Source organism: Triticum urartu, chromosome 3A (genome assembly GCF_056163025.1).
Source record: "Triticum urartu cultivar PI428250 chromosome 3A, HENAU_Tu73, whole genome shotgun sequence".
Taxonomy (NCBI): domain Eukaryota; kingdom Viridiplantae; phylum Streptophyta; class Magnoliopsida; order Poales; family Poaceae; genus Triticum; species Triticum urartu.
Genome location: NC_141875.1, coordinates 290,783,233 through 290,797,286, shown reverse-complemented (window position 1 = coordinate 290,797,286; position 14,054 = coordinate 290,783,233).

Sequence of the window (14,054 nt, the reverse complement as noted above, 5' to 3'; positions counted from 1 at the left end):
CCAGACATTAACAAATTCCCATCTGCCCATAACCGCGAGCACGGCTTTCGAAAGTTCAAATCCCTGCAGGGGAGTCCCAACTTAGCCCATCACAAGCTCTCACGGTCAATGAAGGATATTCCTTCTAGCAGGAAGACCCGATCAGGCTCGGAATCCCGGTTACAAGACATCCTCGACAATGGTAAAACTAAACCAGCAACACCGCCCGAATGTGCCGACAAATCCCGACAGGAGCTGCACATATCTTGTTCTCAGGGCACACCGGATTGTCCAAGGTTCCGGTAGGCCAGCCCAGAGTTGCCCCTGGTGGCCACCGGCAGGTGACAGGTTGGACCAACACTTAGAGGAGCACTGGCCCGGGGGTTTAAATAAAGATGACCCTTGAGTCCGCGGAACCCAAGGGAAAAAGAGGCTAGGTGGCGAATGGTAAAACCAAAGTTGGGCATTGCTGGAGGAGTTTTATTCAAGGTGAACCGTCAAGGGGTTCCCATTATAACCCAACCGCGTAAGGAACGCAAAATTCGGGAACATAACACCGATATGACGGAAACTAGGGCGGCAAGAGTGGAACAAAAAACTAGGAAAAAGGCCGAGCCTTCCACCCTTTACCAAGTATATAGGTGCATTAAGATAACAAGATAACATAGTGATATCCCAATAATAAACAATGTTCCAACAAGGAACGATCTCTAAACTTCACATGCAACTAGCAACGCTATAAGAGGGGCTGAGCAAAGCGGTAACATAGCCAATCAACGGTTTGCTAGGACATGGTGGGTTAGAGGTTTGACATGGCAATTTGGGAGGCATGATAAGCAAGTGGTAGACATCGTAGCATAGGCATAGCAAAAGAGCGAGCATCTATCAAGCAAAGATAGAAGTGATTTCAAGGGTATGATCATCTTGCCTGCAAAGTTGTCAGAGTTGACTTGATCCTCGTAAGCAAACTCAACGGGCTCCTCGTTTGCGAACTCATCTCCCGGCTCTACCAAAACAAGACAAACAAGCAAAAGGAACACAATCAACCAGGTGCAATGCTCAAACAACATGATGCAAACATGGTATGCTATGCGCGATGCGATATGTGATGCATATGCAAGATTGGACAAGGAATGATTGAACCTGGCCTCTACTTGGAAATCCAAGAGTGCCACTGGAAAGATGAGGTGATTTCGGTTGAAATCGATATAAAGATCACCGGAATCGGATGCACGGTTTGGAAATGGCAAGCAAAACAAATATGGCACCGGTCTGCGATAATCAGCAAGTAGCCATCTAAATGCATCAAGATAGTTATGCTACAACACTCAAACATGACAACAAAATATTTGGTAGGGATCCACTCATGATGCTTGACAAAAGATGAAGACTGAGCTATGCCCAATTCATCCATTAACAGGTTCAAACAAGCATGGCAAAAGTGCAAACGATAACAGGTTTCAGACTTAGTGAAATTAACACAAGTCTGGAATTTAACATCAGGAAGCACACTTTAGAGCATGAAAACTACATGCTACAGGAACTTAACGTGGCAAAGCAAGGCATGGCATAAAGCTACTCAAAGCACTTAACAAAAGTCCCTTAGTGACCTTGAGCCAAAAGGGGTCAGAAAATACAATTGCAAGCATGCGAACATGGCAAAAACATAATCAAATTACAGACTTGGTGAAAAACTGGAGCATGCAAATCAGTTAACGAGTAGGCATGTTTACGAGCTCGATGCACTCACTACAGAGCATGGCATGACAAACTAAGCATACACCCATCAATAATACATGAAAAAGAATCTAGACATGACAAGAACAACAACATAGCATGCACATATCAATAGCAACATCCTCGGCAAAATCGCTAACAAGTCAACAATCTGCCAGGATTCACGAAATAGCAAAAGTAGAGCTCGATTGACTCAAGCTAGTCTGCTCTATAATTGCAAACAAAGACATGTATGGATAGAGCACCACCATTTTAACAAATCATCCTTACTGATCATCCTCAAAAGAGGCACGGATAACTAGGAAACAACATGAACATATGACATAACGACAAAAACAGATCAAGGACTTAGTGAAATTCCAAGTCCCTGAAATCAGCATTACCGAATGCACTACTTTGCAAGCTTGTGCTAGTCACCACACATATCACAAAAATACATGGTAAGCACCTCTTTAAAGATGGCATAGCATATAACAAAACTCATGTAGAGCTCAGGAGCATATCATGCACACATTAAACATGGCAAAAATGACAAATATCTATTTGATGAAACAGATCTGACAAGTTTATCACATAGCCCTCTTCCTACAGCATTTCGGGCACGAAGATGAGCTCAAATGAAAATGGTTCAATGAGATGAAATTATGTACTCGTTGAGGCGAACATTTTGATATGCTACACGCGCAAATCGGAGCTACGGATGCGGAGATACGACATGCCAAAGTTTGCAAAATAATTAGGGTTTCAGGGATAAAAAGTCAGCCATCCCAAATAGATCTCAGATCCGGCCCGGGAGCACTGTAGCGGCACGGCTGCCGAGGTTCGCCGCCGAGGTCACCGGAGAAGAAGCAGCAGCCGGACCGAGGCGCGCCGAGGAGGAGGCCGGCCGGCGCGGAAGTCGAGGGCGGCGCGATGGCGGCGGTGGTCGGCGGCGAGGTGGGGCGGCGTCGGAGGAGAGGGGCGGCGCCCGGCGGGGCGAGGTCGCCGGCGTTGGCGACCGCGGCGGTGCGGCGGCCGGAGCTCGCCGGCTCGGGCGAGGAGAAGCGGCAGGCGGCGGCAGACGCGATGGTCGGCGGGGAGGCACCCTGGCGGCGCGGCGGCCGATGGGCCTCGGGGGCCCGGAGTGGGCTTCCCGGGCCGGCGGCAGCGGCGGATCTACGGCGCCACGTGGCGCGAACTGAGTGGCGGGGCGGTGTGTCCGGCGTGCCCGGACACATCCGGCGCGTTGAGGGACGAAAGATCTAGGGTGTGGAAGGAGGGGATCCGAGATTTTCGAGGAGGGGTCTATATATAGGGGTAGAGGGAGCTAGGAAGCTCAGAATGAGGTGCGGTTTTCGGCCACGCGGTCGTGATTAAACGCTCTAGACGATGGAGAGGGTTTAGGTGGGTTTTGGGCCAGTTTGGAAAGGTGTTGGGCTGCAACACACACGAGGCCTTTTCGGTCCCTCGGTTAACCGTTGGAGTATCAAACGAAGTCCAAATGGCACGAAACTTGACAGGCGGTCTACCGGTAGTAAACCAAGGCCGCATGGCAAGTCTCGGTCCAATACAGAAATGTTTAACCCCCACACACGAAAAGAGGTAGAAAGGACCATCGGAGGAGATAGGAGCGCCGGAATGCAAAACGGACAATGGGGAAAATGCTCGGATGCATGAGACGAACACGTATGCAAATGCAATGCACATGATGACATGATATGAAATGCATGACAAAGGCAACAACACACGGAGACAAAAACCCGAACCCGAGGAAAATAAAATAACTTAGGGACGGAAACGGCAAGAGTTGAGATACATATAAGGTAAATTACATCCGGGGTGTTACAACGCTCCACCACTACGAAAGGATCTCATCCCAAGATCTAGGACTGGAAAAACCCCGGGTACTCAGAACGGAGGTGATTCTCGTGTTCCCAGGTGGCTTCACGGTCGGAATGGTGTGACCACTTGACTTTGAGGAATTTGATTGACTTATTGCGAGTCTTGTGTTCAGTCTCTTCAAGAATAGCAACTGGGTGCTCACGATAAGAAAGGTCTTCTTGGAGATCAATGTCTTCGAAGTTGACGGTGCGATCAGGGGTATTGAAGCACTTGCAGAGCTGAGAGACATGGAACACGTCGTGCACATTTGCAAAGTTTGAAGGAAGCTCGAGTTGATAGGCGAGATCGCCTCTCTTGCTGACGATCTTGAAAGGACCCACGTATCTAGGGGCAAGCTTCCCTTTGATACCGAAGCGACGAGTACCTTTCATTGGAGAGACGTGGAGGTAAACATGGTCTCCGATCTCGAAAGCCAAATCACGATGCTTACTATCATAGTAGCTCTTCTGGCGCGATTGCGCTGCTTTGAGGTTATCACGAATGACCTTGCACATTTCCTCTGCCTCTGTGATCAAGTCATTTCCGAGAAGTTGACGTTCACCGGTCTCTGACCAGTTAAGAGGAGTACGACACTTCCTGCCATAGAGAATTTCAAATGGGGCCTTGCCCGAACTTGCTTGAAAACTGTTGTTGTAGGAGAACTCGGCATATGGAAGACAATCTTCCCACTTCATGCCGAAAGAGATAACGCAAGCCCTGAGCATATCTTCGAGAATCTGATTGACATGCTCGACTTGACCGCTAGTTTGAGGATGAAAAGCTGTGCTGAAACGGATGTTGGTGCTCATGGCCTTCTGAAAAGAATCCCAAAACTTGGAGGTAAAGATGCTGCCACGGTCTAAAGAGATCAACTGCGGAATGCCGTGCAGAGAGACAATCCGAGAGGTATACAGCTCTGCCAATTGAGCTGCAGTGATAGACTCTTTGATAGGCAGAAAGTGAGCCACTTTAGTGAGTTTGTCGATGACAACGAATATAGCATCATTGCCATGCTTGGACTTTGGAAATACCGTCACGAAGTCCATCTCAATGTGGTCAAACTTCCATTCTGGAATGGCAAGAGGTTGGAGGAGACCAGCTGGTCGTTGGTGTTCTGCCTTCACTCTTCTGCAGACATCACATTCATTCACGAACTGAGCAATCTCGCGCTTCATTCCAGTCCACCAATAAGCCTGCTTGAGGTCCTGGTACATATTCGTACTCCCAGGGTGGATAGAGAGGAGTGAAATGTGATCCTCATTCATAATGACTTTATGAAGGTCACCTTTAGGCACAACAATGCGATCCTCGAAGAAGAGAGTATCCTTGTCATCAAGGCGATAGCACTTGTACTTGGGTTGACTCTTGGCAATCCCAATCTTCACCTTCTTCACCATAGCATCAAGAAGTTGAGCCTCACGAATTTGATCTTCCAAAGTAGGAGAGACTTGAAGGTTGGCGAGGAAACCTTGAGGAACAACTTGCAGATTGAGTTTGCGGAAAGCTTCACAAAGCTCGGGTTGGTAAGGCTTGAGAATCAGACTGTTGCATTAAGCCTTCCTGCTCAATGCATCAGCAATTACATTGGACTTTCCTGGAGTATATTCGATGCTCGGATTATACTCTTGAATCATTTCGACCCAGCGAGTCTGCCTGAGGTTGAGATTAGGCTGAGTGAAGATGTACTTGAGACTCTTGTGGTCAGTGAAGATGTCCACTTTTCTTCCCATAAGAGATGTCTCCAAGTCAAAAGAGCATGCACAACTGCCGCCAACTCGAGGTCATGAGTGGGGTAGTTCTTCTCGTTGGGCTTCAACTGGCGAGAGGTATAAGCCACAACTTCCTTCTCTTGCATCAACACTGCACCAAGACCTTGAAGAGAGGCATCGCAGAAGACCTCGAACGGTTTGGATTCATCAGGAGGAGTCAGAACTAGAGCAGTGACTAATTTCTCTTTCAAAGTGTTGAAAGCGATGTCACATTCCGGAGACCAAACGTACTTCACGTGTTTCCGGAGAAGGTTGGAAAGCGGCTTCGCGATCTTTGAAAAGTTCTCAACGAACCTTTGATAGTAGCTCGCGAGACCAAGGAAGCTGCGGAGTTGCTTCATGTTCTGAGGTGGTTCCCAATTCACGATTGCAGACACCTTCTCAGGATTCACTGCTATGCCCTTGGCAGAGATGATATGCCCAAGATAGAGAACCTCATCGAGCCAAAACTCGCACTTTGAAAACTTGGCGTAGAACTGATATTCTCTGAGCTTATCCAGCACCAAACGCAAGTGCTTGGCATGATCTTCCTTGTTCTTGGAAAAGACCAGAATCTCATCGAGGTAGACCAAGACGAAGTCATTTGTGTAGGCGTTGAAGATGAAGTTCATCATGTGAGAGAAAGTTGGAGGAGCGTTGATGAGGCCAAAAGACATGACAGTGTATTCATATGAACCATAGCTTGTTCTGAAAGCCGTCTTGGGGATATCTTGCTCACGAATTCGGATATGGTGAGAGCCCATACGGAGATCAAGCTTGGAGAATACTTGAGCACCTTTGAGTTGTTCAAACAACTCGTTGATGTTGGGAAGTGGGTACTTGTTCTTTATAGTCTTGTTGTTCAATGGACGGTAGTCAACACAAAGTCGGTCCGTTCCATCCTTCTTCTTCACAAAAAGAACTCCACAACCCCACGGAGAAGAACTAGGTCGGATGAGACCCATTCGCTCTTGAATATCGAGTTGCTCCTTCAGCTCTTTCAACTTTTCCGGTCCAAGCTTGTAAGGACGTTTGCAAACAGGTTCCGTGCCAGGTTCAAGATCGATGACGAATTCAACTGGCCGCTGCGGAAGCATTCCTGGAAGCTTTTCTGGAAAGACGTCTTGATATTCGCAAACAACCGGAATTTGAGAGATGGCATCCAGTTCACCCTTCTCATTGAGAGAAAACAGACGGATGGTATCATCACGAGCGGCAAAGACAATTACATCCTCAGACGAATGAGTCAATTGAATCTGCCTGGCTGCACAATCAAGCTGAGCCTTGTGCTTAGAAAGCCAATCCATTCTGAGAATAAGATCAATATCCGAGTCACCAAGAACCGTAGGAGAAGACAGAAACTTGTAGTCACCCAAAGTGATAGTAACATCCGGAACAATGGAGTTAGCATTCATGCGCCTACCGGGAGAGACAACTGCTATTGGTCTAGGCAAAACTTGCAAAGCCAACTCATGCTTAGACGCAAAAGATCTTGAGATGAAACAATGTGATGCACCACTGTCAAAAAGAACTCTTGCAGGAATATCGTTAACATGAAGGTTACCCATGATGACATCTGACGAGTCCTCTGCCTGAGCTGCATTCACCATGTTGACCTTGGCGTACTTGGGGTTATGCTTGACGATAGCTGTACTTGCCGATCTCATAGGAGGAGGAGGAGGGAGACGCCTCTGATTGAAGCATTTGTTGGCATAGTGAGCCTTCTGTTGGCACTTGTTGCACGTGACCCCTAAAAGCGGATGGTGATACGGAGCACTCGATCTTGGAGCTTGAGACGAAGTCTTGTTCTGAAAGCCAGGGTTGGGTGGGTGGGAAGATCCACTGCCACCTTTGCTCTTCTGCTGATAAGGCTGACGGAACGGAGGAGGAGGAAGCCAATACTTCTGCTGCTTAGCCACTTGAGTTGAGGAAGAAGGAGTAGCATCTCTGACTCGCTTCTTGGAAGCATCGCACTTCAGTTGAGCAGTCTCTTGCTTCATTGCCATGTTGTAAAACTCATCGTACCTCTTGGGCTCAAAGACAACGAGAGCTAGCTGGATTTCTTCTCTGAGACCACCCCTGAACTGGTATATCATGCTCTTCTCGTCAGGGACGTCTTGCTTAGCAAAACGGGCGAGCTTCTGAAACATCTTGTTGTACTCGTAAACAGACATAGAGCCTTGTTTCAGGTTGCGGAATTCCTCACGCTTGCTCTCAACCACACTCTGAGGAATATGATGAGCTTTGAGGTCTTGACGGAATTCATCCCAGGTAATCACACGGCCTCCTCTTGAATCTTTGTACTGCTGAAACCATTCTGCAGCTTGGTCTTTGAGTTGGAAGGAAGCGAACTTGACAAAGTCCTCAGGCCTGACGTTACTGCACTCGAAATGCTTGCATATGTCCACGAGCCAATCATCAGCGTCTGTTGCCTCAACACAATTGCTGAAGGTCTTTGGCTGGTTAGCAAGGAACTGGTTGAGTGTAGCCTGGCTTATTAGGGATGCTAGACTACTCATATCAATAAGGAATTCCTTCTTTTCTGGGAGCCCATTCGGACAGAACTCCAAAGTTAAGCGTGCTCAGCTTGGAGTAGTTTCAGGATGGGTGACCGACCGGGAAGTTGCTCCTGGGTGCGCACGAGTGACGACAAAGTGCGAGAAAAGACTAGTATTGATCTGTGGGGCAAGTCTAGATCCCACCAGGAGTAACGACCACCGGCGGGTGTGTCCGGGGCGTTACATTGTTCCAAGTCCCGATGGAGTTTGGTTAAAGATTCATGGGCCACGAACGCGCCGAGTCATTGAGGGCCATTGGGAACCAATTGACCATGGTGTTCGCATGACCGTGGGCTGCCTGGATCGACTGGTATAGATTTGGAGGAATTCGACGGGATCCCTCGGCCCAACGTACCATGATGATAAATCCGGCTTGAACCAAGGGGGGCCAAACCTGTTCACGAAGCTTGGGGTTGAACGCATGGCACCCTGCGCCTATTGGATCCATCCGAGCACCTGGGGTGCCCGGTGTAGGGCACCCTGCCTCTGCCATCTCTTGAACCAACCTATCTTGGTGCTCTCGCATGCGCTCTATGGCAACGCGAGCGTCCTCGTCTAGGTGACAAGTCAGCGGTCGTCGGTCTTTATCTTCAATAGGGGAAGAGGCCACAGATTGGTATGCTTCCCCTCTCGAACACCCATGGGCCGGACACGGGTCATGGTTCCGAGGGTGTTGGGGAAGCGGCGTGTGTTTAGGGATCCATGATCGTTCCCAACGCGGTTGTGATGGCGTCTGCAAGAATAACCATGTCTAGCCAACGATGCCCAACAGATATGTAATCCATGCGAGCCAAGGAATGCACTCGGCCTCTGGCAGGGGGTACTACTGGAGCTCACATGATGCCATTAGTGCCACAGCCGACGTGTAGATAGTATGTGTCGTGCTTGCTCATGGAACAACCGAAACACAAGTTTGCTCCTCCTGGCGCGGGGCAGCCACAATCTGGACCTGATCGGCACACTCACCATGGGCGTTGGCGCCTCCTTCTCCATGTTGCTCCGGATCCTCCTCGTGGCCTTCGCTTGGTTAATGAACCTCCTCCACCCGCGAAGGAGGGAGTGGAGGAGGAGTAGGCTTCTGAGCAGTAGCAGCTTTGTCCTAAAGCCATCGCCGAGCGAAAGAACGCACCTCCCAACCAGCCATCGGAGGCGTAGACACCTCGGAGTGCCTGGATGCCATGGTTCAAGCATGGTTGGGCATTCGGGGAGGGAAGTTGCTACACCGGTGCCAGTGCGAGGGCTAAACGTCTCAGCCCTACCTGGTGCGCCAAATGTAGGCTTTCTAATAAGCTACATATGAATCATGAGCAACAACTCTTTAAGAGTTCAGCCAGGGACTGAAGTGAACGCTTCCAGCAACCCCGCGCGTCTAGCAAGTTTGTCGGAAGAAATACGATGAATGCGGAGAGCTATCCAGGTTCGGGCCACCATCTTGGTGTAACACCCTACTCCTACTTCACTTTATATTGCTACGATCTCAGGCTACTTTGTCCCTCTTACAAGGTGGAAAATATCGACCTCCAACGATGTCTCGACCTTCCCTTATTTATACCACACAACCTGAAAGGTAAGGTGGTTCGAGTGGGTTCAGGAGAATCTCGCTCCCTAGAGTACCTTTAAAAGGAACTCTCTAGCCTCTGTAGGGGGCTATGGCCTATTCAACCGACATTTCCAAGTTGGATGTCCCACGCACTGGCCAGACCATGTCAGTTAGTTGCCCAAAGTCATACTTGATTGCTTCCACTCCAAGCATCGTCTGTAAGTGCAGTCCATTTCCGTACCATCAGCGGAACGGCTTGCCTCACCCTGTGAGGTTCTCGGGATTCCTTCCCGAACACCTTCCCTTGGAAGGAGGGGTGCTATCAACCCTCGAGGGGCTCCTTTCCTTGCTTCTTCATCTTCGTCTTCCCATGATACTTCCTTGGGCCCTTCTGATCGTTCGACCCTAGACACCCCATAATCCAGGGGTCCGACACAGGCACATGACAAATCACTACAGATAGCAAGGCTACGACATTCTCAAAGGGGATCCAAAGAATCCTTACAACTTCATGTGATATGTCGGAAAATCCTCCATGGAGGGAGCTTGCGGTCCGTGAAGACTGAGATGTGAAAGTTGATGCTCCGATGGTATAAGAGGACCACATGCGGTAATGTAACCTCCAACTATACATCAGGTAACACTAGGGGCATCACAGTCCTAGCAGGGTAGATCACAAATAGTGGAAGTTGCAGTGATATGACAAAGGAAGCAAGTGTGTCAAAGCATCGTAAGGTGCACAGGAGTGGAGAATAACTCATAGCGAAGAGCTCATGTAGCACGATCCAAACCATCGGCATGCTAGACAATATCTGAGGTTTAAAGGCTTGCACGAGATAGAGGTGTATATACCAGGGTAGTATCCTACCTCACCCTCATAGGAAGCAATCGAAATGAGTCTGAAAGTGGAATCATCCATCTCTTCGTATTTTCCACCAATACGAGTCAAACAAGCATAGGCAGCACCATGGACTGCAATAACAATGGTCACTACAACAACATAAGCGATGTGCAACACAGAGGTGGAGTTCACCTTAGAAGAAAAGATACAGACACCGGCATGTTAGCTAGTTAAGGTCACGATACTACTCGTACATGATGTACTAAGGATGCCAACAATATTCCAAGTGGGTCAAAAGGTCGATTAGCACAACTGGTGCTCTTGATACTCCAATAGACGTCGACTGGCGCACGATCTATCTCGTAGGAATCATCAGAGAGAAAAGAGGTTCCAAAGGAATCAAACTTCAGAAGCTGTATAGCAAAATGAAGGGGAAACTAAAAGCTATCAGGGCTCCAGAATGAAATCATTGCGTGATCCTAAAGCTAGAGTTAGTAAAACTTTAACCCGAATAGAAGAGTGATCAGAATCCCAGAGTAAAGAAGCGGAATAAAAGATCCTAATGCCACCCATATGTGTTGTGGGCCTGGAAGTGCAACTAATCACCGGGTGGTTTTGGTAATTCATAACAACATATATCTCATTGAACTAATCTCCACATAAGCTAAATATTTTAGGATGTTCAATGATCGGCATCGCAGGGACTAGTGATTATGGACCCCTCAAAATGCTAAGGAAATGGACTGGCAAAAGCTCAAGACTCTGCATTTTGTGTTAAGTGATCCAAGATCACTTTGAGTCCATAGGAAAGCCAATACTTTTAAAAGGGGATGATGTGTTGCCTAATGATCTATTTCTCAAAGTGCTTAGGGATATTGCTCCAACATCCTCAACCACTTTCTCTATCCAAATATGTCCAAACCCTACATTTGAACTCGGCCCACCGAAACTTCCTATCCTGTCAGTGCAACAAACCTTCATGTATGTTGCCCGGACTATACACAGGCTTAGTGGCAGAGATGCAAACTTCATCAAGTATTCAAGACAAGAACCAAGCCAGAGAGAGATCTCTTGGAGAAATCAAAGGGCGGATCAATAAGACCAAGAAAATCCAAGAGAACAAGATATCATTAAGGAAAAACCTCCCTTCCCGGGCAGGCGAGCCTGGTCAGGTCAAGGCCACCCCGAAGACAAGTCCCATGATTTCCCCCGCAAGGATTGCCGGGGCCGCTGGCGGCCTGCATCCCCGCCAAGACTCCACCACTCCACCGCATCGCAACGCAAGTCATCCATCGGTGCTGTGTCGTGCCCCCAGATAGCTAAGTGGCGGTCATTTGGCATGTGGCAGCCATTTAGGAGAAAGATCACCTCTATATGACACCCGTCCAGAGGCGTGTCAAGCAGACAGGTGGAAGGTGACTAAGCGGCACAGAAGGACCGCTGGCTGCATCAAAAGTGTGACACCTAGCAGTGCATTTAATGCAGTTTGTCCTAACTGCCAGAGTTATGTATGATATCACAGTTAGCTATCTAATCACTGGATAATGACCGTCTTGCCATTGTAGTAACCCAGCCTATAAAAGGAGGGCTGATGTCTACTACACAACCTTCTTCTTGTAGAAGTGTGTTGGGCCTCCAACCACGGAGTTTTGCAGGACAGTAGCAAATTTCCCTCAAGTGGATGATCTAAGGTTTATCAATCCGTGGGAGGTGTAGGATGAAGATGGTCTCTCTCTAACAACCTTGCAACCAAATAACAAAGAGTCTCTTGTGTTCCCAACACAACCAATACATTGTTAAATTTTATAAGTGCACTAGTTCGGTGAAGAGATGGTGATACAAGTGTAATATGGATGGTAGATATAGGTTTTTGTAACCTGAAAATATAAAAACAACAAGGTAGAAAGTAGTAAAAGTGAGTGTAAACGGCATTGCGATGCTTGAGAGCAAGTCCTAGGTTTCATACTTTCACTAGTGCAAGTTCTCTCAACAATGATAACATAATTAGATCATATGGCAATCCCTCAACATGCAACAAAAGCCACTCCAAAGTTCCTATCACGGAGAACATAAGATGAAATTGCTTGTAGGGTACGAAACCACCTCAAATTTATTCTTTCCGATCAATCCATTGAGCTATTCCTATAAGTTTCACAAACAACCCTAGAGTTCATAGTAAAATAACACCATATGACAAACATCAATCAACCCTAATGTCACCTAGATACTCCAATGTCACCACAACTATCCATGGGTCAATTATACTATATGCATCAAACAACTTGAGATTCATAATATTCTATCCAACATAAAGAACCTCGAAGAGTGCCCCAAGATTCCTACTGGAGAAACAAGGACGAAAACATGCATCAACCCCTATGCATAGATTACCCCAATGTCACCTCAGGAATCTGCGCGTTGAATGCAAAAACATACATCAAGTTAATCAATAGAACACCCCATTGTCACCATGGGTATCCCACGCAAGACATACATCAAGTGTTCTCAAATCCATAAAGGTATTCAATCCAATAATAGTGAAACCTCAAAGATAAAACTCGATTCATCACAAGAAGGTAGAGGGGGAGAAACACCATATGATTCAACTATAGTAACAAAGCTCGCGGTACATCAAGATCGTGCCAAATCAAGAACACGAGAGAGATAAAACACATAGCTACAAGTACATACCCTCAGCCCCGAGGGTGAACTACTCCCTCCTCGTCACGGAGACTGCTGGGATGATGAAGATGGCCACCGGTGATGGAACAGGCTCCCGATTGGTTTTTCATGGCTATAGTGGCTAGCGGCGGCGGAACTCCCGATTTGGTTTCTTTCTAGGTTTTATGGATTTATAAGAATTTTTGGCGTCGGTTTCACGTGAGGGGGGGGGGGGGGGGGTCCACGGGGCAGCGACAAGGTAGGGGGAACGCCCTCCCTCCACCCTTGTCGTTGCCTCGGGACTCTTCTATCCCAACTCTTTTGCTTCGGGGGCTTCTTCTGGTCCCTAAAAAATCACCATAAATTTTCAGCTCATTTGGACTCTGTCTGATATTCCTTTTCTGTAAAACTCAAAAACAAGGAAAAAACTAGCACTAGGATCTAGGTTAACAAGTTAGTCCCAAAAATAATATAAAATAGCATATAAATGCATATAAACCATCCAAGATGGATAATATAATACCATGGAATAATCAAAAAGTATAGATACATTGGAGAAGTATAAAGCATCCCCAAGCTTAATTCATGCTCGTCCTCGAGTAGGTAAATGATAAAAACAGAAGTTTTGATGTGGAATGCTACCTAACATATTTGTCAATGTAATATTATCTATTGTGGCAAGAATATTCAGATCCATAAGTTTCAAAAGAAAAGTTTAATATTGACATAAAAACAATAATACTTCAAGCATACTAATAAAGCAATCATGTCTCTCAAAATGACAAGGCCAAAGAAAGTCATCCCTACAAAATCATATAGTCTAGCTATGCTCCATCTTCATCACACAAAGTATTTAAATCATGCACAACCCCGATTACAAGCCAAGAAATTGTTACATGCTTTTGATATTCTCAAACCTTTTCAATTTTCACGCAATACATCAGCGTGAGCCATGGATATAGCACTATAGGTGGAATAGAATATGGTGGTTGTGGAGAAGACAAAAAGAAGGAGATATTCTCACATCAACTAGGCATATCAACGAGCTATGGAGATGCCCATCAATAGATATCAATGTGAGTGAGTAGGGATTGTCATGCAACGGATGCATGTAACATCCCAATTTTCCC